Below are 25834 nucleotides of genomic sequence, written 5' to 3'. Positions count from 1 at the left end.
ACTGTGATTTACAACATGGTAAGTTTTTAATATCTGTGTTTACTTGTTTTGTCCTAAAGCAAACTCTATATTTTTAGATCAGGACAGGCTATTATTTCTTAGACCAATAACTGTGTCAGTTTCTTACCCGGCACTTCCCTCTTCAGGCTGATGTGATGAGAGCAGATGATGATGCTGGCACGTGCCAGAAGGGGGTTTTGCCCCATGGGAGAGGAACCTGGAAATTATGAACCTGGGAGTTTATGTAGAAAATGCTGTACAGCGCCCTCCTCTCAGAGAGAAGGAGGGAGAGAGAGAAACTTCATCTCCCTCATATAAACAAGTCTTTTGGAATATTAACTAGTTACCCCCCCCCTTTTTCTTTCTGGCCTCCAAGTATATATTTTAAAACTTTTCACTTTTCTAATGTTTTGGCTTTTTGTCCCCCTTTGAAACACTAACACATACCTCCTGGGAGGTAAATCTCTGTAGTGGTGTCTCACTGTCTATTCAGTCATCTTTTAACTTCCAAGCTTTGTTCTTTAACCTAGGTTTCACTTTTATATGTTCAGAAAGTCATATCTATGCATAAAAAAAAAAAAAGAGTGCCATCGACATAGACATGTAAATAATTACATCACTTTCCAATGCTAGTAGTGCTTTCTTTATATACACAAAAATATGGTAACTTACATTTTCTAAAAAGAAAAGTAGTTGAGTTACTTGGTGTAACAACAACAACAAAAAAAAACTTGTTCTTTTAAAGTCAGTGACGTTTGAGAAAGACAGCAACATTGAGATGTGATTTCATCATTATTACATGTCAAATACCAAACTGAATTTTTATAGAATTTACTGATATTGTGTATTAACTCAGTTAAATATCATTGTTTAAGTAAATGTGCTTCTAGAAATTTTATGCAGTCACTGTGACTTTCATGTGCTACTGACATTCTCCTGAGAGATCAGCTATGTCGCCCATTTTCCATCTTTCTACATCCAGTGCCTGACGTATGTTCTGGCCCACAGAAGACCCTCAATGAATCTTTAGAAGATAAATTAATACAAAGACTTTAGGGAAAAAAGGTGTATTGACATTAAGAGGTTACTTTTACTGAAGAAGACATCTGTCTAAATTAATTGAAAGGAGAGTCAAGGAATTAGAAAAATAAAAATACAATGGAGCAAAGCTAGCAATCATCCACTTTAAGTAATAATATTTGTAGTTTTTAATACTACTTAATTAAGATAATAGTCATTATATTATTGAATGATGTGAAATTAAACTGTCCTTGTTAAATAAGAAAATTCCATGAGCTGTTTGTTTCTGATGAGATTTAATATGAATAGACTCATAAAATAATTTTTGTCTTTATCATAACACATTTTTACTCACTGAAATGTATTATAACAGTTGTTTTGATTATTCTACAATATAAAATGAAGCCTCTGTAATATTTTTGTATCATTTGTGTTATGTTGTTAAAGTACTATCAGAAAGAAGTGAATAAAACTTTGATATTTTTATAACATATTTTATCAGATTAAAACTCAGAAAGAATATCCATTCTTTATCATAATCTTCAAGTATACTTTTTTTAGTCAATGTCTTACTTTTTTGGCCAATTTAGCAAAGGTAAAATTTTGTCTTACCTTTAACTTTGTAACTTGTAATTATTATTATCACATATTTTAAAAGAGTATTTCGCTTTCTCAATATTCATGTGTATTCCTTTAGGCAATATGGGCTAAATTGTTATGATATTACTGTTTGGAAAAACAAACAAAAAACAAGAGCTACTAGTTGCAGTTTGTGGCACTGATGACATCAAGTTTTATATTACAAAGACAAGTAAAACCTTAAACCAGAATTCAGTCTAAACTGATAGGATGTAGACGTGAGCTAGTTATTTAACTTTTCTGTGTCTTCCTTTCCTCTTTGAATTTAGTGCAATAGTTAAACAAACCTGACCATAAAATGAGCAGAGGATTATAAAGGTATTTTGATGACACTTAAAATAAAATGTCATTAAAGGACAGATGAGAAATAATCATTAGAACGGGGTATAGAGGTTGGTATTAACATGGAGGAGACACGAATACAAATATGCTGATGGTAAAGAACCAGTGAGGGAGAGATTAAAAACACAGGAAAGGGAGTCATGTTTGTAGTTATGACCTCAGTTGATGTTGGGAATGTGATCCAGAGCAGTGGTAGAACAAGTTACACTCCATTAGTTTCCAAGATGGGCATTTTCCTCCTGAGCTGATAGAGGCCAGGAAGGAGGACCCTTGTTCACTTAGACTGGATAAAGTAAGTAAGAATAGGTGAGACAGATGAAGTAAATAAGAGTAGTGTTGGTAGAACCAGAATAGGACAATAAATTGAGGGATTTTTACCTACTCTCCACCATGAAATAGGATAGGCATTAATTTTCAGTATAAAAGGTGTGTCATTGAGAGATAATGAGGTAGAAATCTTGAAAAACATTTTCTAGTACTTTCCAGAATCTGAAAGATTTTATTTTATTTTAAGTAATTATATTGACTATTTAAGAAGTGGATGTAAAGAAACCATTAGGTGTAATTGCTAAGGGAAGGATTTAAGGAATGTGACAAAGACTTTGAACATTAGCTAAACATACAATTTTTAGTATTCTTTTTATTATAAGATATATATTTTACAGTGGTAGGGTGATGTGAGAGAAATTGTTCATTTTAAAGGCAACATTTATTTGGAAAGCTTTTTATTTATTTGTTTTTGAGTGTATGGCTAAGCACGTAGGAATGATGACTTTTTTGGTTTTGTTTTATTGTAAAATGGTGAACAAGGTGGACCACTTTGCTTAGTTTTTTTAGATAAAAACCTTTTGGAAGCCAGTATCATTCTAAAACAGTTCATTCATTTTTCAAATATTTATTGCCCTTATCATACATGTTCTTTCACACATAATTATCTTTTATCTAAAGTGTGTTCTCTTCTTCTCACATTCACTGCCACCACCATTCTTTAAGCTAACATCACCTTCTGCAGAACCACTGCAGTGGTCTCCTAATTCCTCTCCCTACATTGATCCATGCCCCTGCCTTCACCAGCTAAAGTGATCTCTTGAAAAGTCTAAATCTGATCATGCCTCTTTCCTGGGTAAAACTCTTCAGTAGTTTCCCATTACTCCTACACTAATGTCCAGACTCCCTACCATGGTTCAGTAGACCTTCCTGATTGCTTTACCCCGTTCTTTCTCTTCACCCTCATTCATGCCATGTGCCCTCTCTGGCCATACTAGATGTGCTCCGTTTTGCTTCAGGTCTTATTTCTTCTGTTCCTCTGCTTTTTCTTCCCCAACTTTATGTCTGGCTAACTTCTATTAACCCTAATTAATGTAATTATTATTTTTTAATTCCAAATTTACTTCAAGGTCATCATACCAAACACCTTTTGAGGTTACTATAGAATTTTATTTGGCTAGCTTCTTATTTGATTAACGATATGCTTTAGATTAAAAAAAATAGTAAAACTTGAGTAAATTATTATAGGTAACATGATTACTGAGAAAGTGAAGTATGCGAAATCTCAGGTTTAACTAAAAAAAAAGGAATTAAAATCAGTAAGAAATTTCTTTTTCATGCTTGCTTATGTCATTTGCCCCTTTTCTATTAAAATAGATAATATCTTTAGAGGAAAAAAAGTAACTCTTGTTATTTGAACTTTCTGGTTTAGTTTCTGACAAATTGAAATTGGAGCTAAAATCTAACCTAATTTAGTTTTACAAATAATAACACATGTAAATATGGATAAGACATTATTGAATTATTACTAGCACAAAAGTAACTTATAGTATGACTACAGTATTATGACATGTAAAAGTTTAATTCATGAGAAACTCTTGACACTTAGCTTCAAAATAAAAATTGATAGTTTCTGTTAAACACTCAATTCTATTATTGAAAAATATATTTAAAAACATGACAGTGACTTTGAAGAATAAAAAGTTATAACAGAGTCTTTTAGGCCTAGAAAGTAAATGGGTATCTATATGAAGTGGAGCCCTGGTGGCACAGTGGTTAAATATTTGGCTACAAACCAAAAAGTCAGCAGTTTGACTACTAATGTAGTATTCACCTTGGAGACCCTATGGCAAAGTTCTACTCTGTCTTGTAGGGTTGCTATGGGTCGGAATTGACTTGACAACAACGAGTTTATGTGAAGCGAACAAGAATTTATCAGGCTTACCTTTCCTACGTCTGTTGATTTACCCTTTCCCATTGACAGATTTCTACACCTATGCTTTTGATTTTGACCTAGTCATGATTTCTGATATCTGGTCTTACCCTTTAACTTAGGTTTTACAGGAGAGATGGGTTGGAAAACATATTGTCAGATGGATTTAAGAAGTACCTTTTACTTTCCTCCTTCTCTGTTCTCATTGCCTAAGGAAGACTCAATGGCAGACAGGAGAAATGTCTTTAGCATCTGACCCACTGGGTTTGAATTTCTGCTCTGTCCTGTAATGGTTATATGACTTTGCAAGTTGCATAATGGTTATCAGTCTCAGTTTCTCCTCTAAAATGGGAATAAATGTACCCATTTTGTAGAATTTTTGTTAACAATTTAATGTAATTATACATGTAAAGAAATCTAAGATGGCTCCTGAATAGCTTCAGTGAAGCATAGAATAATGTTCTACTAGGATCCATAATAACTTATTCTGTTTCTTAATATGGAAATATTTACTTTGTGGACTGTATTTTTAGGTGTTGGTAGAAACACTTAAATTGAAAGAGAATTACATTCAGTTTGACTAGTATTAATTAGTACCCTTTGGGATCAAGGGTAGTAGGGTTCTAAAAATGTGGAAGAAAAAAAAAAGTGATATAATCTTGAGAAATACAACAATATTACAAGACTATTCTAATGCTTTAAGTTTTCTTCTTTATATTAATAATAGATGTAGCCTGCTTTTCAAAATATCCTTTTTTTTTTAATACTCAAAAGTAATATTCTAAAAACAGCCTGAGCCTTTATGAGAAAAAGTATATCCAGTCCTGAAATGTATTTAATAAAAATGTTCATATACTTTGAAATTTTCTGGATAAATTTTAGTAAAATATTTCTAGGGCTTTCTCATTCACTGTATTCAGCCTACTTTGTAAACTGGAAGCTGGAACTTCAGAAAACCAGTTTAAAAACACTGACTGTCACAGGCACAAGGGAATTGTTATGCACCATGCCTTGAGATCAAATTAGTTTCAATTTTCCTGAAAATAATTAGGCTTATATGAGATACAAGAGAATCAAAGCCCTTTTTAATAATAAAAACATGAAAATTAGCCGTTCCTTTGCTCTTTATTTAGGGCTTGAACTCAGATTTGCTTTGTATCTGTCACAAAATGTATAGTCAGACTATGGGAAACCATGATAACCTGAGTTTCCTTATTAAATCAACATTTCTAAAGTAATTTTACATGCCACAGCAGAGTTAATACAAACGAGATGTTCTTAAGATTATAATTTTTCCCCCAAAATAGTTAAGTCCCAGTTTTTGTAAGCACGGAATAAATCTGAGAATAATTGCAGTTAAATAGTATTTGTGCTTTCTCTTATGCACATATCTTATTCAACAATTTTTAAAGTAGGAACTTTACATTTTACTTTTTAATTATTTATTGAGTTATTCAACAAATGAGAAGTGCTAACATATTGAATGTGTTTTGAAGACAAAATTTACAGAATTTGCTGATTCATTGGATATGAACTGTAAAGAAAGAAAAGTACACTGTGTCTCCAAGGTTTTGGCTAAGAGTATTGGAGGGCTGAGTTGTGATTAGAGTAGAAGACTGTGGAGGGAACCCATCTGGAGGCGAATTACGATTTTTTTTTTAAACAAGTTAACTTTGAAGGGCTTGCTTGACATTCCCATGCAAATGTTGAGTAGGCAGTTGGAGCTGTGAAAGCTGGAGGTATAAATCTGGAATTACTAGTGTATATGTTTTATTTTGGAAACCCTGGTGGCATAGGAGTTAGGTGCTGCAGCTGCTAACCAAAGGGTTGGCAGTTCGAATCCGCTAGGCGCTCCTTGGAAACTCTATGGGGCAGTTCTACTCTGTTCTATAGGGTAGCCACAGGGTCGCTATGAGTCGGAATCGACTCAACGGCACTGGGTTTGGTTTTTGGTTATATTTGATTTTAAACTCATAAGACTAGGTAAGATAAAATGATTGAAATTAAACACGGAAAAGAAGAGGACCTAGAACTAAAACCCTGGAGCATTCTCACATTTATCATTCTAGGTAATGTAAAATTTGTAAAGTGGATTCAGAAGGACCAGCCAGTGAGGCAGGAAGAAAGCTAGAGGTCCCAGAATCTAAGTGAATTTAGTGCTTCAAATAAGATAAGGACTAAGACTTGACCACTTGACTACTAACATGGAGGCCTTTGGTGTACTTGACAAAAGCTGTTTTGGTAGAGTGGTTGATGAACCCTTATTAGAATGGGATCAGGGAAGAATGGGAGGAGAGTTAAATACTACATGTAAAGACACCTTTTTGGAGGTGTTTTTTTTCTGTAAACAGAAGCTGAGAAATACAGTTGCTAGCAGAAGAGGTGTTGGGTCAAAGCAGTTTTTTTTAGGTTTGATTGTATTGGTTGGTTAGTTTTTAAGTACAACAGGTATCACAGCTTTTTATTTTTAATCCGGTGAGAATGGACAATTTGTTGATCCTGGAAAAAGAGAAAATTTTATGGTATCTACACTTGATTAAAAAAAAAAAATTAGGCAAGAGGAAATGGGATCTAATGGAGGCTGCTGTTAGGAAGGATCATAGACAAGGCAGTTCATTCTTTATGTGATAAAACTATGACTGAGATCTGCTTATCTATTGACTACCAGGTGTTTAAGTTTAAAATAATGCAATAAATTATCCTGACTCCTAGGTACTAAGGTATTAAATACTCATTGTTCAGAAATAGTCATCTAAGCTGTAAAGCAAATATATGTAATCTTGAAAAATAGAACATCATTTTAAGACCATTTTAATCCTCTATTTTTCTCCTTCATATTAATAAATGCTGGTATATGTCCCATTTAAACTGTTGCTGTTGAGTTGATTCCAACTCATAGCTACCCAACAGAACAGAATACAATGGCCCCATAGGGTTTCCAATGCTGTAATCTTTATGGAAGCAGGCTGCCACATCTTCCTCCCACAAGACACCTGGTGGGCTCAAACCACCAACCTTTTGGTTAGCAGTTGAGTGCTTTAACCACCGTACCACCAGGGCTTCTTTTAGTAGTACGTATTGGACATTTATACAAAGCCAGGAAACCCTGGTGGCATAGTGGTTAAGTGCTACGGCTGCTAACCAAGAGGTCAGCAGTTTGAATCTGCCAGGTGCTCCTTGGAAACTCTATGGGGCAGTTCTACTCTGTCCTATAGGGTCACTATGAGTCGGAATCGACTCGACGGCAATGGGTTTTGGTTATTGGTTGTAAAATAAATATTCTGATTATAAAATATTTCTATCCATATGTATACATATGTATATATGTATGTTTCTGTGTATATATGCTTTTTATAAAATGCAAATGTCAAAGACTATTCATAAGTAAAAGGCTGTCATATTTTAAACACATTTAGTAATTTTGTGTGTAATTGCATTAATTTAAGAAATTAAATAAATATGTCGTATAGTTTCAGAAAAAGTTAATCATCTATAAAAACTAGCTAAGCAATGATATTCCTTTTCCTTTTAGCATTAATAAGATAAGCATTTTGATACCTTAAAAAATCCGTTATTTAGCTATGTTCCTCAAAATAAAATGCAAACCTATGTACTATAAAATTTTATTAATCATACTGTGTAAAATAAATATACTGGTACACCTTTTTGGGATATAAAAAACACATTTTTTGTGTTTATTTCATAGAAATAAATGGCTATATATACAGAAAAAAAAAAGAAAAAAGACTGAAAGGAAATGTACTAAAGTGCTACTAATGAATACCTCTTAGTGGCAAGATTATGTGTAATTTAAAATGTTCTTTTTATACACTCTTGAATTTTCTCATGTGTATATAATGAATACATAGCACTCCTATCAAAACATTTTATAAGAATTTGGCTTGATCTATATTATGCCCATAAACATTAGTGAAAGAGCAGTCTAAGGAAATTATTTCTCTGAAACGATCATACTTGTACATCTCTAACTTTCGAAAAAGTTTAAAAATCAAGACTAATATTCTGTTATGAATATGCTACTATAGGTATTGCAAAGAATGAAATTTCTATATAATGAAAATGCAATCAAGGCTCATGAAAATAGGAATATTTAATTACTGTATTCCATCTATCTCCAAATTCTTTGTAAGGTGGAGCTCACCCTAGTGTTTTGAATTGCTATCGTTTACATTATTTTAAAAAGTTAGTGGAAGAATCCAGTTATGATTTTGAGACAATTTTGTTTAATTCCATCTTGTAGTATTGAATCTTCTACATGAACGGGTGAAACTCAGAAATATTATCCTAAAATGCTTTCATTAACTTGTTGAACATATTTATTTTAATGTAGTTTCAGCCCTTAAGCGATTATACAATGAATGAATAAATTTGGAGCTACATCAAACAAAGGCATTTGAATCACTTTGGAATTTTTCTGCGCAGAATTTTTTTCTATACTTAAGTCAATTTTTAACCATTGATTATTTAATGTCATAGTTCTCAGAAGTCTTAAGTGCAAATATGATTTCTTCCAAAGGCTGAGTGAGATACACGTGAAATTTTGTTGATACCATAATCATGTGGCTTTTAAAAGATTTTCTGGGTTATTAGAACCAGAACCAACAAGAAATACCTTTTTTTGGTCCCCAATTATAGCATACTTAAGAATAGTGCATTTTTCTTAAATTGAGGGTTTATTTAGTACTGTATATATATATATATATATTTTAATCAACCAAAGCTTACTGATTCTTAAAATTTGTTGTGAGTTTTGAAGAAGTGATATTAGGCTAAGAATGCTTGTACCCCAAATCCACATCAAGCCAAATTTCAAATGCTTCTTAAAGACTTAAAGTAAAACTGTGTGAGTAATCTGAAATTAAATATTGCATTATCTTTTGAGTCACATAGTGCAAGTTAAAATTTAATCATGCATTCTAAAATTAAAAGACAGGTACTCACTGGTTCTGTCCCAAATCAGCTGTAACTGCTGCAGTTGATCAAAGACCAATTTGAGATCTTACATGTGATGTCTATTTGAAATAATGTAGAAAATAAGTTATTTTATTGAATTTTTACCATATGCTAGGCACCATTCTAAACTCTTTACGTATCTAAACTAATTTTATCTTTACAATAATCCCATGAGTTTTCTGAGATACTAATTAACTCACTTCAAGACTCATGTCTAGATAGTGGCAGAAATAGGATTCAAACACGGGCAGTCCGGCTTCAGAGTCTGTTTCCTTAACAATTACCATGTCGTCCTTGTCATATCTCATTGAAGATCTATAAATAAATTAAATTGTGTTTCATTTAAAAAGAGATGATTTTATTTTCTGTAAACATCATTTTGTATTGTGGACATGCTTCAGAAGCTTTAAATCCAAATATTGATTAGATTGCATGATCACCAAGGGCCCTGTGATTATTTTAATGTTTGAGTTATAAACACTTATATCAGACTAGCAAAAAGCAACAGTCAGGAATCTTAATAGTCTTGTCATGTGGTCAACAAACATTTATTAAGTACTTGTTATAAATCTTGCACTGTAGTAACCACAATATATAGTAATAAAATGCATATATATATGTTAACATCTAGTACCCCAAATCAAAACCCACTGACATCAAAACAATTCCTACTCACAGCAACCCTATAGCACAGAGTAGAACTGCCCTATAGGGTTTCCAAGGCTATAATCTTTGTGCAAGCAGACTGCGATATCTTTCTCTGGTGGAGCTGCTGGTGGGTTCAAACCGCCGACCTTTCAGTTAGCACTAGGCCTCCTTAATAAAATATACTAGTATCATTTATTATTTATCAGGTCCTCAGTGGTTAAGAGCTCAGCTGCAAACCAAAAGGCCTGCAGTTTGATTCCACCAAGCCACTCCTTGGAAACCCTATGGGACAGTTCTACTCTGTCCTCTAGGGTTGCTGTGAATTGGAATTGACTTGATGGTAATGGGTTTGGGTGTTTTGGGGGTTAGGATCATGCTAAATGAGTCTGGTATGTTACTTCATTTAATATTCACCAGAACCCTGAAACTAGTAAATACTACTATCCCTCTTTTCAAATGAAGAAACTGAAGTTTGGAGAGTTTATGTAATTTACACAAAGTGATATGACTTAAGTAGCTTGTAATCTTTTCAGCTCAGTCACATAGGTGTTCTGGTGTCCCTTGGTTCTGCCAGAAGGATTCTCTTCCCATTTTGCTAACTCTTAAATTTGCTTTAAGATTCAGCTCACCTATGAAATCTTCAGGGAATTTTTGAGTACTTCTACTGATCATTGTTGAATTTCCCCTTCTTTTTTCCACATAATGCTCTACTTATAACAGTCAAAGCATCTGTTTCTCCCACTAATCTTCCTGATGACAGGGACATTGTTTTATTTATCTCTACCCTTGGGACTCAGTCCAGTATCACACTTGCAGCATGCCCCCAAATGTTTGCTGAGTGAATCAATAAATGAATTGATATCAACATAATATTAGCCAGGTTTTACTAGGGGCAATAGAGTTGATCCTGACTCATGGCGACATCAGGAGTATTAGAGTATAACTATGATCCATAGGGTTTTCAATAACTGTGATTTTTTTGCAAGTAGACCTCTAGGCTTTTCTTCTTAGATGCCCTCTGGGTGGAGTCAAACCACCAGCTTTTCAATTAGTAGCCCATGCCTTAACAGCTTGTGCCAAAAAAGCCAAATAAGATGGAATAAATTCTGTCTTAGTCATCTAGTGCTGTTATATAACACAAATACCACAGATGGATGGCTTTAACAAAGAGAAATTTACTCAAGTCCAAATTCAGGGTGTCAGCTCCAGGGAATGACTTTCTCTCTGCCAGCTCTGGAGGAAGATTTCTTGTCACCGATCTTCCCCTGGTCAAGGAACTTCTCAGGTGCAAGGACCCTAGGTCCAAAGGACACACTCTGTATCTGGTGCTGCTTTCTTGGTGGTATGAAGTCCCCAGCTCTCTGCTTGCTTCCCTTTCCTTTTTATCTCTTGAGAGATAAAAGGGGGTGCAGGCCACACCCCAAGGAAACTCCCTTTACATTGGATCAAGAATGTGACCTGGGTAAGGGTGTTACAATCCCACCCTATTTCTCCTTAACATAAAATTACAATCATAAAATGGAATCATGCATGGCCCAGCCAAATTGATGCACATATTTTTAAAAATAGGGGGACATAATTCAACCCATGACATGTTCCAAAGTTAAAAACTACTTCCTCGAGCTTTCTTAACGACAGAGTAAAGTTTGAAGGCCTATCAGTATTCTCTGTGCTTTTCAAAAACTCAAGAATTTATAAGCTACATGACACTTTAGAAATTCTTTCATAGATTAAACTGAAGTATTATGATCAAATTTATTTAAACGCATTGGGGATATGGTCCCTTAAAAATATGCCTGCACCCTAATTCTTGCCATTTTACTTGCAAATTGCTTTTTTAATCAGTTATTTTGATTGACTCAAATCAATTTCTTTTTAACTCAGAACCTCTTAATTTAGTGTTAATTGAAGTAGAAACCCTTAAAAGGTTTATTCATAGGGCAGATATATACAACTACGATATAATCAACCACTTCTAGGTTTTTCTTTACAGTTTTTTGGCAAAACATGAATATCAGTTATACTGTGCTTGATTTGAGCAAAATGGATTGAGGTGGGACATTCACAAATACTTAAACTACTTTGGAAATAAATTTTTTAAAAAATGAAATGAAACTACTAAATACACTTACTTAATAGGATTTTACTTTAATCACAATATATTTGAAATGGGTAGTGACTGGGACATTAACTGTATATAATATTGCCGAGATATGCCTTCTTACAGCCTTTCTAATTTCCTTTAGGCTTTGGTTTATGCTTATTTCTGTTGTAGCTTTAGAGCTCTCTACAGAGAATACGTCCATCTTAAAATTAGCTAAATCTTCATCAAAGCCTTTTAGTGACTAGTGTTTTGTCTATGTGAAGCAACATTTATCATGAATAGCTTAATTATTAGAAATTTTATACGTTAACAGTGAATTTTATAAGAGTAGTGCTTACTAATTTTTTTGCTCCACTTGGAAAGATATAAAATACCGTTTATTTGGAGTTAGGTGTAATAAGATATGAATTGTCTTATACTGGAGAAGCTAACAGTTTTCAGGACAAAATGGAGAGTAGGGAGGAAAGGAAGCCTATGCTGATTGGCATATTAAGCAATTTAGTATATGTTATCTTATTTAAATTATATATCCCTTAGTCACCAAATATTTGTTGAAATCTTTCATAGAGCACATTTTTTCTGTGTGTTCATTGTATTTTATTTGTTAACATTATTTTGTATTTGGTGAGACTTGATTTTTCTTACAAATTAGAGAATAATGAAATCATATGATAATTATAAAATAGATACTGAATGTGTGAATACTTGTTTTAAAATATTTGTTGTCACTTAGCACCTCAAAAAAAGACAATTACATAAATTAGAGAAAATGTAACTCAGTATATCTTAAAATGAACGTTTGTCAGGAAATGTGAAAACAAACCTAAACAGCATGCATTAACTTGTTTTTAATTACACAATAGAAAAAAATTGTTTTAATTTAGTATAAAAATATATGTAAATATATATATACATATATGTAAAAGACAAAACTGTCTAGCCTTTTATAATTATACACATATTAAATAAATAATAAAATATTACAAGAAAGAAATCTTAATGTTTTATTTGATAATAGTTTTTATTACTACCTGTGTTTTATTGACTGTGTAAAGACATTCGACTGTGTGGATCATAACAAATTATGGATAAGGTTGTGAAGAATGGGAATTCCAGAACACTTACTTGTGTGCATATGGAACCTATACATAGATCAAGAGGCAGTTGTTCAAACAGAACAAGGGGACACTGAGTGGTTTAAAGTCAGGAAAGATGTGCGTCAGGGTTGTATCCTTTCACCATACCTATTCAGTCTGTATGCTGAGCAAATAATCTGAGAAGCTCGACTATATGAAGAATGGGGCATCCAAATTGGAGGAAGACACATTAACAACCTGTTTTATACAGATGACACAACCTCACTTGCTGAAAGTGAATAGGACTTGAAGCACTTACTGATGAAGATCAAAGACCACAGCCTTCAGTATGGATTATACCTCAACATAAAGAAAACTAAAATCCTCACAACTGGACCAATGAGTAACATCATGATAAATGGAGGAAAGATTGAAGTTGTCAAGGACTTCGTTTTACTTGGATGCCCAAACAACACCCATGGAAGCAACAGTCAAGAGATCGAAAGATACATTGCATTGGGCAAATCTGTTGCAAAGGACCTCTTTAAAGTGTTGAAAAGCAAAGATGCCACCTTGAAGACTAAGGTGCGCCTGACCCAAGCCATGGTATTTCCCATTGCATCAATCATATGCATGTGAAAGTTGGACAATGAATTGTGGTGTTGGAGAAGAATATACCATGGACTGCCAAAAGAACGAACAAATCTGGCTTGGAGGAAGTACAACCAGAATGCTCCTTAGAAGCAAAGATTGCGAGACTGCATCTTACATACTTTGGACATGTTATCAGGAGGGACCAGTCCCTGGAGAAGGACATCATGCTTGGTAAAGTAGAGGGTCAGCGGAAAATAGGAAGACCCTCGACAAGATGGATTGACACAGTGCTGCAACGGTGGGCTCAAACATGGCAACGATTGTGAGGATGGCACAGGACCAGGCAGTGTTTCGTTCTGTTGTGCATGAAGTCACTATGAGTGAGAAACAACTCGACAGCACCTAACAACAACAACAACAACATTGCTAAACTAAAATTAAAAAAATAGCTCTTACATATTATTTTATTTTGGACCTTGATGTAAGGTTAAATGTTCCTAGTAATAAGAATCCATTCTGATCCAGTTGTGCTTGGTATCTATGATTCCTTAGGTCACAGTTAACCTGGTAAATGCCAATGATCATTTGTTTTGAAGAGTCTTAGGAATCTTTACTGACCTCATGATGGTAGGTGATAAAGTCTCTTCAACCCAGTTCAAAGGAATCAATATGTACAAGTATTAATATGTTTTTAAATCACCTTTCAATGTGCAGTCACCCTCCAACTCAATCACTCCTAATACCATGTTGTTATATGTCATCAAGTTGATTCCAAATGACAGTGACCTTACATTACAGAGTAGAACTGTCCCATAGGGCTTCTTAGGCTGTAATTTTTTCTCCTATGGAGCTGCTGGTAGACAAATCACCGATCTTTCAGTTAGTATGTGAGTGCTTAGCCATTGTACCACTAGGTCTTCTTCCCAATATCATAAAAAACTCATTGCCATTGAGTTGATTCCGACTCATAGTGACCCTACAGGACAGAATGGAACTGCCCCATAGGGTTTCCAAGTCTGTAAATCTTTACAGGAGCAGACTGCCATATCTTTCTTCTTCAGAGTAGCTGGTGGATTTGAATGGCCAATCTTTTGGTCAGCAGCTGAGCACCTAACCACTGTGCCACCAGGACTCCCTAAGTCTCCACAATTCCTTATAAATTAGGTGGTGTTTTTCTTCCCTTCTCCCTCCTTCCTTCCCTCCCTTTTTTCCTTCCTTCTTTTTAACAAATATTTATCAGGGCTGTTACTGTTCTAGAAACCATTGAAATAGTATTGCATAATGACCCTGTTCTCATGAATCTTTCATTCTAATGGGGTATATAATACACAAATTAAGAAAACAAACAAGCATATTGGATGGTAAGAAATGCTATGTTGAAAAATAACAGAGTAATGTCACAGAGGGTGATGGGTGGTTACTTTTTTGCATGATAGGAAAGTGCTAAGAAGATGGCATGTGAGAATCTGATATCTGAAAGGCAAGAAGAAACCAGTCATATGAAAAGGGATTGGGGAGGGTTTGCATTGCAAGCAAGGGTATAGCTAATGCAACAGGGCCAGAATATATACTGCCTTGAAGATTAGGATAAAGAATTTTTATTTTATTCTATATCAGAAAACTTCTGGACCTTAATATGCAGCAAAGGGACAGGATTGATTTTTATTTTGAACTTTCATCGTGGTACAGACAGTTAATTAGAGAGGGTTTTTTACATTACTTAAGAAATAAGTTTGGCAGTTGTAACAAATGCCAAAATAACAGACTTAAACAAAATCTGAATCTGTTTATCTTTCATGTAACAATCCTCACATTAAACAGTAGAGAATTCATATGGTAGCTTTGTGGTGTCAGGGACAATACTTTCTTTGTCCTGATACTTTGCTATCCTAAATATTCAGCATCCACCTTGCTGTGTTTCCATTTTCCAGCTCTCTTCCCATCATATAAATTTTGCAGTCACTGAAGAAAAGAAGGGTAAAGAAGAAGGCAAACCACTTTCTTTTAAGATCTGCAATTGGTAGTTGCACAGATTCTTTGACATTTCATTGACCATGTCACATAGCCACATTTAGCTATAAAGAAGGCTGGGAAATGCAGGTTATTTTGGGAATCTATGCACTCAGCTAAAATTCTGTTGATAAGAAAGGGAAAAAAATTATGAGAATCTATCCAGCAAGCTGTCTCTAAGATGATAAAAGTGAAATCAAGGAGAACAGTAGAGATGCTATAGTAGTTATACAGGTCAGAGGGATTGCAGATTATACTGAGATAGGAATGGAAATGGTGACTATTTAGATATGCTTAAGAGGTAAAGTTGCTAGGAAGACTGATGGATTGGATGTGAAGTGTTGGAAAAGGGCACCAGGATAACTCCTAGTTATTAGGATTGATTAGCTTTGTGGGTTTCAGTTCCATTTAAGGCTAAGATTGTGACAGCTCTTGGTAGGGTGATAACTGGGAATTCCTTTTCTAAGCAAAGTTAATTTTCAAATGCATCAACAAGAATGAACCACATGTAGGGCTCAAGAAGGCAGTTGGGTATGAATCTGGAGTTTTGGAGTGACATCAGGATCGGTGATAGAGATTTGGGCATTACTGGTAATTAAAGCTTTATTACCAAAAGAAGCCGGTCAAGAACAATGTTGTACTAGTAAAGGCAACTCAGAAGAACAATCAGTGAAGTAAATAGAAAATCCACGGCAACGTGTTTTCTTGGAAGCCAAGTAATGAAGAAAATAGTCTACTGTAGAATATTGCTGATGAGTCAAGTATGATAAGATGAAAAAGCTTACCAATGGATTTGGCAATGACAGGGACATTGTGGAGTTGTGTGGGATGTATGCCTAAATAGAGTGGCTTTTAACAAGAGTTGAGCAAATAGGGATTACAATATAGAAAACTTTTGATAAAATTTTCTGTAAATGATAAAATATATAGTATAGTCCTGGAGAAACTTTGGGGTCTAAGAAGGTTTGTTTGGTTTTTAAAAATAAGAGAAACTAAAATATGTTTGCTTTTGGAAATGGGCCAAAGAGAAGAGCTATCGATGAAGCAGGAGAGAGGATTATTGCAGGAAGGTAGTTCTTGAGAAACATCAAGATGCGTGAGTTATTTTGGCCTTTATAAAAACAGAGGCACTTCTTTTCATTATAAGAGTGTGTGTAAGTACTGTTAAAGGTAGTTTCATAGATTTGGTGTTGGAAATATGAGAACATTTCTGTATTTTTGGCTGGGTTTTCCCAGCAATAGACTCTGAGCCAAGGATTCAGCACAAACAATTTATTAAGGAAGTGCTTTCTGAAGAAATCAGTAAGGAGCTAAGGGAAAGAAGGGTAGGTAAAAGGAAGAAGTTAAGTGCAAGGTAGTGATTTTAGGTGAAATCTCAGATTGAGCCTGATCCCAAGGATGAACTGTGTAGTTTAAAGTACACTCTGGTGTTGTCCCACCTTGAGGCAAAGAAGCTGGGATTTTATAATCCATGCTTGTCAGCAACCGGCTACAGGCTTACTAAGGGGGCAGGAGTAGAATGTAAACCCCCAGACAATTCTGGTTGTGTGGGCCTAGCAACTCTAGTGCCCAAGGAAAAAATCTAAAGGTCACAGAGGTAAGCCTTTAGCAGTTAAGCATGCAGCAGCTGGGGATGAATGCAAGCGCTCTACAAGGGACTGAAAGGGTCTGGGCAGGGCCCCAATATGTTTGCAGCTGTGAGATTCTTTTATTTATTTATTTGTATTTTTCAAGGAGACAGAAGGCAATACTTACCTGAGGAAGTTGGGGTGGGAAAGAAAGTTGGGGTCAAAGGAAGATATGAAATATTCCTTATAGAGAATGGGAAAGCATAGTTATTAGGCAAGAAGAGTTAGCTTGCCTGTTATGCATTGTTAAGGCCTATTAGGAATTTGTTGTCATTTATTTAACATGACTTTAGTGATCATGGAGCCCTGGTTGCACAATGGTTTAGTGCTCAGCTGCTAACCAAAAGGTCGGCAGTTCAAATCCACCAGCTGCTTGCTGCTTGGAAAACCTATGGGGCAGTTCTACTCTGTCTAATCGGTTTGCTATGAGTTGGAATCAACTCAATGGCCATGGGTTTGGTTAGTAATCATGGTTATGTGTTTTTCTCTAGCAATATTCAGTTACCTAACGTGGGAGTGTTTCCAGATCATTAAATTTGTGTGTAAGAAAGTAAGAGATCATAGGATCTAGGCTGGCCAAAGAGGGAAGAATGAACATGAAAGGGGTAATGGACAGTCAAAGAGTAGACAGATGGGGGAAGTGGAGGGATGAGGACATTAGTAGATAACAAGAACATGAAGACAAGTAGAGTTTGATAACATCTGATGGCAAGAACCCTAGAGGATCTCGGGTTGTTTATAGGGTAAATTATGATTTGGCAGTGGCCATTCTACCTCTTGAGGGGTGTGAGGGAACAAATAACTCGAGTTTGAGGTCTGTGGGAAAAGCACCAACAGCAGGCAACAATTTTATTTAGAGTATGAAGGTGACAGGAAAAGGATATAGGGAAATTACTGGATACTGGACTGTGAGCTTCAAAGGATAATGTGGGAGAGGAAAGAAAATGGTGGAAAATTGAATTTAATTAAGTAATATACAAAGAAATATCAGAAGAAATGAAGGGAGTATGCCTGTATGGTAACCTTTGTCCTTTCTGTTCCAAAATACATTACTTATTATCTTCTTAAGTTTACTCAGCATCTTGGGGAAGAGGCCCAACCATTAGCAAAAGTAAAATCCCCTAATTGCATGAAACCACTACTTACCCTTTGCCTTTGATACACGTATGCTCTCTCCACATTCCAAGAAATACCAAGATAAATAAATCAGAAGAATCCCAGCTCAGGCTATTTAACTCTACCCCAATTCAAAATCGGAGACTATAAAATTCTCTTAGATGAAAGGTAATACGCATGATCACTGACTAAACAAATTAATCATCACAAAAGTAAATGGACTCCACAAATAGAGAGCAGAATTTCTCACCATAAATTGGGTGCTTATCAGTTTCAACAACAACAAATCCCCCTTTGAAGTAAAACCAACAATAAGGTAACACATCCTTTCAGACTTCAGCTTTTCTATTTCTCATATTTGTCAGGAGTTTTTTCTGAGAGAAGTGTTACTTTATTTTAAAATATTTTGTCTTTACTTCATTTAAAGTGGTGAAAAGATATGTCATGTTATTGTTGTTGTTAGGTGCTATCGAGTCAGTCCCCACTCATAGCAACCCTATAGGGCAGAGTAGAATTGCCCCATAGGGTTTCCAACGAGTGGCTGGTGGATTTGAACTGCTGACCTTTTGGTTAGCAGCCAGTTCTTAACCATGATACCACCAGAGCTCTGTAAGTCATACCTTAAATAAAAGAAAAAAAAAAATAAATACATAAATAAAAGACTCTATTAAATCACTGGATTTATAATTAATACGTGCAGACGTTATTGTGCAGTGTTAAGTGTCTTCAGATATTCAGTTCACATGTGAAAATTTCCTAATCTCATTTTCTCTGGACTGAGTCCCAATTATTGCTTTTTTTCTTTTTCTCCCCCTAGATACTATTATGTATTTTTAAAGCATCTGTCGTCAGAGTCCCTGACACTTTTAAAAAATGTGTTTTTGAGCATGTAAAGGTCGGCAGTTTGAATCCATCAGCCGTTCCTTGAAAACCCTGTGGGGCAGGTCTACCCTGTCCTGTAGGGTTGCTATGAGTTGGAATTGACTCAATGGTGACGAGTTTTGGTGTTTTGAATTCAAGAATACTCTGGATAGTCATGTATGGAACTGGGTATTTTAAATACAACAGTTCAAAGTGCAAACACAAAAATTCCCTTAGTTCTAGAACTGAAGTTGATAGTCTAAGGTTATATATTAAAAACTGAGTTAAAAAAGCCATGAGCATAAAAAGCAATAAATTATTATCTAAAGTATTGACATTACTGGATATTAGCGTATTAAATATAGTAAGATGTAGCTCAAAAGCTGGCACGTGTGTGTGTGTGTGTGTGTGTGTGTGTGATAGTCACTGTCATTGAAATTCTCTGTTTTTTTTTTCTGCTTTCATTGAATTTACTGCATCTTGCTCACTTTGTGGCAGAAAGGTTTCTAAAATTACCAGATCTCCCACTCAGTAACTTTTATTAATGTGGTATAATGAAATAGCAAATATAACTATCTCATTTTGTACTCACAAGAATCCTATTAGTAAAATTATTATGACCATTTTTTTCTACTACATTTTTTCTTTTTTTAAGAGAAGGTTTAATGTGTTACCATTTTTTCCTATTAACTTTCTTGTCCTTTTTCTCTCCTTTTTTTTTACTTGCTGATACACAGTTGGAATGCTTTTGATGTTGGGAATATCTTCTAGTCTGAGACCTATATGTTAATTTTGCCTTTGTTAAAAATAAATACATAAATTTAAACCATTAACCTTTTTCCTCCATGGTAAAAAAAAAAAAAAAATTTTTTTTTTTATATGCTTTGGAGGTTTTTAACAGAAATCTTTTAAAACAAGGGGTAAAAAAATATATTTTTTTTCCCTCTTTTTCTTTTATTTATCTTAGAATTGTACAATTCACACACACACACACAAAAAATTGAGCTCTTAATCCATATGGAGCACATTTTGTGCTCTTTATAGAATGAGCCAAATTTCCAACGTCATATGTAAAGTAATCCATCTTAATCCTGCAGATCTGTATTGCCACACTATCTTAAAATCAAATTCCTGTTTCTGTGCTCTCTCTTCTGTTCCTTATACAGGCTTTTTTGTCCCTGGACCATTTCCACATTGTTTTTATACCAATACTAGCTTACTACGTGGTAGAGTGAATTTTCTCATTTTGATAATCTCTTTCAAAATTGCCTAATCACTTGTGGACTTTTGCTACACTTGCGATAAATTTCCAAGTCAGTTTTTCATGTTCTTCAATATATGTCCCAGATTTTGATTACAATTGCATTAAATGTAGAGATTACATTGGAAGAAATATCTTTATGAGGTCAAGTCATGCCATTCATAAACATGTATATTTCAATCTTATATCTTTCTTAAATTCTTTTCATTAAGATCCACGTTTTTCTTTGCTGGAATAATTCCTATCTCGAGTATTTATAGTTTTGTTACTATTTTGAATAATATCTTTTTTCTTCTTTGATTTTCTAGTGTCTTAATCTTATATCTGACAAATTTAATGAACTATTTTAGCAGTTTTAAAAATTTATCTCTCAGCACATTTGCACTTTCTATGTAAATGATCATGCCATATTCAAATAATAACTTAAAAGTCTTCTCTATGCTTCTAAGTTTCACAGCTATTAATTTTTTATCTTATTTTATTAGTCACAACGTCAAGTACAATGTTAAACTGTTCTAAGGATAGCTCACATCCGTGTTCTGGTCCTGAAACTAAAACATATATTTTTAAAGTTTCCACATTAAATGTGTGTTTGCTGTGGATTTTTAAAAATAGATTATTCTATCAAGTTTAGAAAACTGCATATACTCCTAGTTTTCTAAGTTGTTCTGTATTTTCATGAGTAATGTTAAACTTCATCAAATAGTTTTTTTTTTTTTTTTTCCATTTACCTGGAAGTTTTTCTCCTTTAAACTGTCCATATGGTGAATGACATCGATAGGTCGATTTATCTTACGATTCTGTGATAAAGTTTAATTGATCATGATACCTGTGCTCATGTGCGTATAGTTTATGTCTCACCAGATTCTGTTCCTTAATAGGTTATTTACGATTTTTATTTAAGCTCTTAAATAAAATGCTCTTGTAAATTTTTGATGTTGTTCTTTTAAACTGTTCTTGTCTAGCTTTAAAATGTAAGAGACAGTAAACTCATCAAAGTTTTTCTTCTTTTCTGTTTTTGTCCATCGGTATGAGAAAAAGATTGTTACTTGAATATTACATAGAACTTTCTTGTAAAATGGCCAGAGGCTTGAATTATTTTTTGGAGTCATAACAGTGGATAGATTATTATATATATGTAGGTAATGCATGCATATTTTCTTAGTTATTACTTTCTAATTTAACTTCATTCTCATGATAAATATATTATTACTGATGTTGATTCTTAATATTGTATTGAGGCTGCCTTTTGGTCTACAATATGATTAAGATTTTTTATTTTATAATTTAGAGCCTTTATATATGTACAAAATTGAATTTATTACATTGCTGAAACTTTCTATAACATTTCTCAATTTTTTTCTAATTGACATGATTTTAAGAAGATTGTGTTTAAATTCCTAGCAATAATTGTTAATTTATCTAGTTTTCTGCTTTTTTTCTCTGCATATACTTTCAAGCTATATTTTTAGATGCATATAATTTTTTTATATATATTCTTGAATCTTGTGTCTCCTTCATCATTTCCTTAACAGTATGTTAGATTCTTCTGTCTTTTGCTTTTTTAAAATCTAATTATGTATGATATCATAATGAAAATCTGTGTTTTTATTATATTTGCCTGATACATCTACTACTATCCCTATATTTTCAAAATTCCAGTATTCTTTTATCTTGAGTGTGTTTATGTGGCTGAATCATTTTAATTGGTGGGTTAAGCCCATTTATAACAGACTAAATTACTGTTAGAATTTATTTCTGCCATCTGACTTCATGTTTTCTATTTATCAGTCTTCCTTTCTTCCATCGCCTCCCTCCATTTCTTATTTTAGATTGATAGGATTATTATCTACTGATATGAAAGTTATGCATTCTAGTTTTATTCTTTTGGTGCATTGCTAACTTTAAACTGTTATTCATAGGTATTCATTTCCTATTGCTGCCATAACAAATATGACAAATTTAGCAGATAAAACAACAATAATTTGTTTTCTTACAGTTCTGTAGTTCAAAAGTTCAACATGGATCTTACCTGGCTAAAATGAAGGTGTCGGCAGGGCTGTATTCCTTTCTGGATGCTTTGATGGAAGATCTATTTCCTTGCTCGTTCAGATTGTTGGCAAAACTGAGCATCTTGTGGTTGCAGGATTGAGACCCCATTTTCTTGCTATGTGCTGAAGTCCTTTCCTAGCTTCTACAGGCCAACCACACTTCTTGACTCTGAATTCCCTTCCTCTATCGTCAAAGCCAGTAATAGCAAGCTGAGTTTTTCTCATACTTCAAATTTCTCTTCCTGTCATCTCTCTGATGGAACTTAGAAACTGGTTTTTCACTCTTAAGTACTCACGTGATTAGATTTGGCCTGTCCAGACAATTCAAGATAATCTCTTCATCACATCTGCCATATCCATTTTGCCGTGTAACGTACCATATTCACAGGTTCTGGGGATTAGGATGTGGCTGTTTGGAGTGCTATTCTGCCGACCCCACCATATAGGAGAAAGGTGATAAATCTGAACCTTGTTAGGGTTGAGTCACCAGGATTCATTGCCATTTTTAATTTATGGCTAACAAAAAGAATATATCGTATATGATAATTTAAAAAAAAATAAAAAAACTTTAAAGACAAGGGCCAGATGTATGCTTACGGACAAAAGTATGTTTGGAATGATGTATAAGTATGTTTATGATCATAAATGGATAGATATACACACCATGAAATTATAAGTTTGTGTATACACACACATAAAGACTTGGAGTAAGTATAAAAGCAGAGTGAAAGGAGGTAAAGAGGAAGAGAAGAGGCTGACTGCAATAGAAGGGTGTGCTTATGCCACACTTCAGAATGGTCCTTATTCTCTGGATCCTTTATCCCATATGGATAAGACTGGTGCTGGTAACTCCTGTTCATGACAGTTTTGGAATAATAGCCTAAGAGACCCTTGTCATTTGGTAGCAGAGAACCTATAAATGTCTAGGATCTCCAGAATATCAAATAATTTTGCACTATGTAATGTCTTGTGCTTTCTGATCTTTTAATTAGGAGCAATAGCATTTTACAGGGATTCTGCATTAAAGATAGAATCGCGATAGAGATCTGAGTCATCACTAGGCCCACTCTTTGTCCAAGTACATATGGCATACAATATGACTGTTTCAAATTATTTTCCAGAGAAATTACAATAGACTTTTCACTGTTTGTCATGAATGATGCATTTAAGAATACATTTAAGAGTGCAATGCAATAGCTACAACTAATTGATAACTTTCTAGTGTTACTGGCTGAAAGCCACAGGTTCTCACTTGGCATGACTCGTATTGGCCAATAAACCAGAGACAGAGGTGGGAGGAAAAAAAGACACCTTTATTTCATTGTACAAGGAAATGGAGTCAGTTGGTGCTTACTGCTGCCAAGACTGCTCGCTAAGTGTAGGCAGGCAGATTACTTTTAAAGGGGTTTACAAGTGGAGCGTTCATACAAGTTACATCAGCAACATTCTTAATCATACTATGCAGGCGCAATGGGGTTTACCTATAATCTCCAAGCAAAAGCAGGATTCAAATGCAAAGCTGGGGAGGGGGAGTGGAGCCCAGCAAAGGAAACAATTCTGCAATACAACACTGTAGGAGAGGAAGCCAGTTAAAAAATACAGCACTGTGGGAGTTCGGTCTCACTAGGGACCACATACTATTCCTTCTCTGGGTCCATTCAACTAAAAAGATACCAGTAAGATTTTTCTACTCAGCATGGAGGTGAGTAAGTTGAGGTTTATGGAGGATAAGTTTATGTCTAAAATTAAATAAAGCTTGTCTGCTTTCTACTCTGTTGCAATGTATCCCTTGGTTCCACTTAAAGTAGTCTTCAGTAAGTACTGACATGTTTTAAGTACTCAGCTGTGCTTTCCCCATGTTTTAGTTGTTCTTACAAGCAATTTATAATAAGGTGTTTATTCACAGAAGGGGCATGATGAATGTTTCTGTTGCAAGTTGGTGAAAAGAGAGGTGACGATACCATATGGTATGAGAAAGAGTATAACAGTATTTCAACCTGTCAAAACACATTTGGCAATGATAACAAAAAGTTATTAATTTCTTAAGTTACTTAAAAGTTTGTTCATCTTCTAAGTTGAAAAAAAAAAAAGTCCTGAAAGCATGCAATAAATTTCTTAAAGTTCTATATCTCCTTGCATTATGGTAGCCACATTTTATCAGCTATGCATTTGCAGGTTTTAAATAGTTGCTAACTCTTAGGCCTCAGTCTCCTGTATACGTTGGGCCTCCAATGGTGAGTCGGTAAACATTTTAATTTTAATTAAATTTTAATTTTAATTATAAGCATCTATAAGTACAATATGAGGGGCACTTGTGGTGCAGAGTTTAAGTGCTCCACAGCTAACCACGAAGGTTGGCAGTTGGAACCCACCAGCTGCTCCGTGGGAGAATGATGTGACAATCTGCCTCCGTAAAGATTTACAGCCTTGGAAACCAAATGGGAGCAGTTCTATGCTGTCTTATAGGGTCGCTATGAGTAACTGGCAATGGGTTTGGTTTGGTATAAGTAAAATATGGTAATTAATTCGTTGCTAGTATTTTATGGATCCTGAAATATTACTGACTAACCCATAAACCTGTTTCCGTCGAGTTGATTCCGACTCATACTGACCCTATAGGACAGAACAGAACTGCCCCACAGGGTTCCGAAGGAGTGCCTGGTGTTTTGAACTGCTGACCTTTTGGTTAGCAGCTGAGCTTTTAACCACTGCACCACCAGGGCTCCATTACTGACTAAAGCCACAGTTTTTCATTAATTACAAGATAAAAACTCAGTTGGAAAGAAGTCCAAATTTGTATTTATCTTGTCATTTAGTTTGTCTTTTCTATTCAAGGATTCAAATTTTTAAATAGTCATAAGAAAAATGGTTAGGTAATAAAACTTGAGTGTATACCTCTTGGTGAAGTTTCATGACCATATTACATGTGATGTTATGTTTTATTCCTTATTTTATGGTCAAATGATTACATTTAGTAAAACGTTGCATGTACTAAGTGGACTTTTTGACATTGAGGACGCAATATTTTTATGAATTAAGTTTAGACTTCTCATGTGAGAACCGGAGAACTCTGGGTTTTTATTTCAGTGTTCATTGTTGTTGCTATTAGGTGCCGTAGAGATGGTTCCAACTCATAGCAACCCTACGTACAACAGAACAAAACGTTGCCTGATTCTGCACCATCCTTACAATCATTCTATATTTGAGCCCATTGATGCAGCCACTGTGTCAATCCATCTCCTTGAGATCCTCCTCTTTTTCACTGACCCTCTATTTTACCAAGCATGATGTCCTTCTCCAGGGATTGGTC

The 25834-nt window shown here is 34.6% G+C and overlaps 1 protein-coding gene across 1 annotated transcript in view; it reads left to right on the top strand.

Annotated features, from left to right (window-relative positions):
• The window catches only part of ADGRL3 (adhesion G protein-coupled receptor L3), a 561722-nt gene that overhangs the window by 482061 nt on the left and 53827 nt on the right, over positions 1–25834 (top strand). The window lies entirely within an intron of this gene.

The sequence above is a fragment of the Loxodonta africana genome, chromosome 5, assembly GCF_030014295.1.
Source record: "Loxodonta africana isolate mLoxAfr1 chromosome 5, mLoxAfr1.hap2, whole genome shotgun sequence".
Taxonomy (NCBI): domain Eukaryota; kingdom Metazoa; phylum Chordata; class Mammalia; order Proboscidea; family Elephantidae; genus Loxodonta; species Loxodonta africana.
This window is presented reverse-complemented; position numbering and strand designations above follow the sequence as displayed.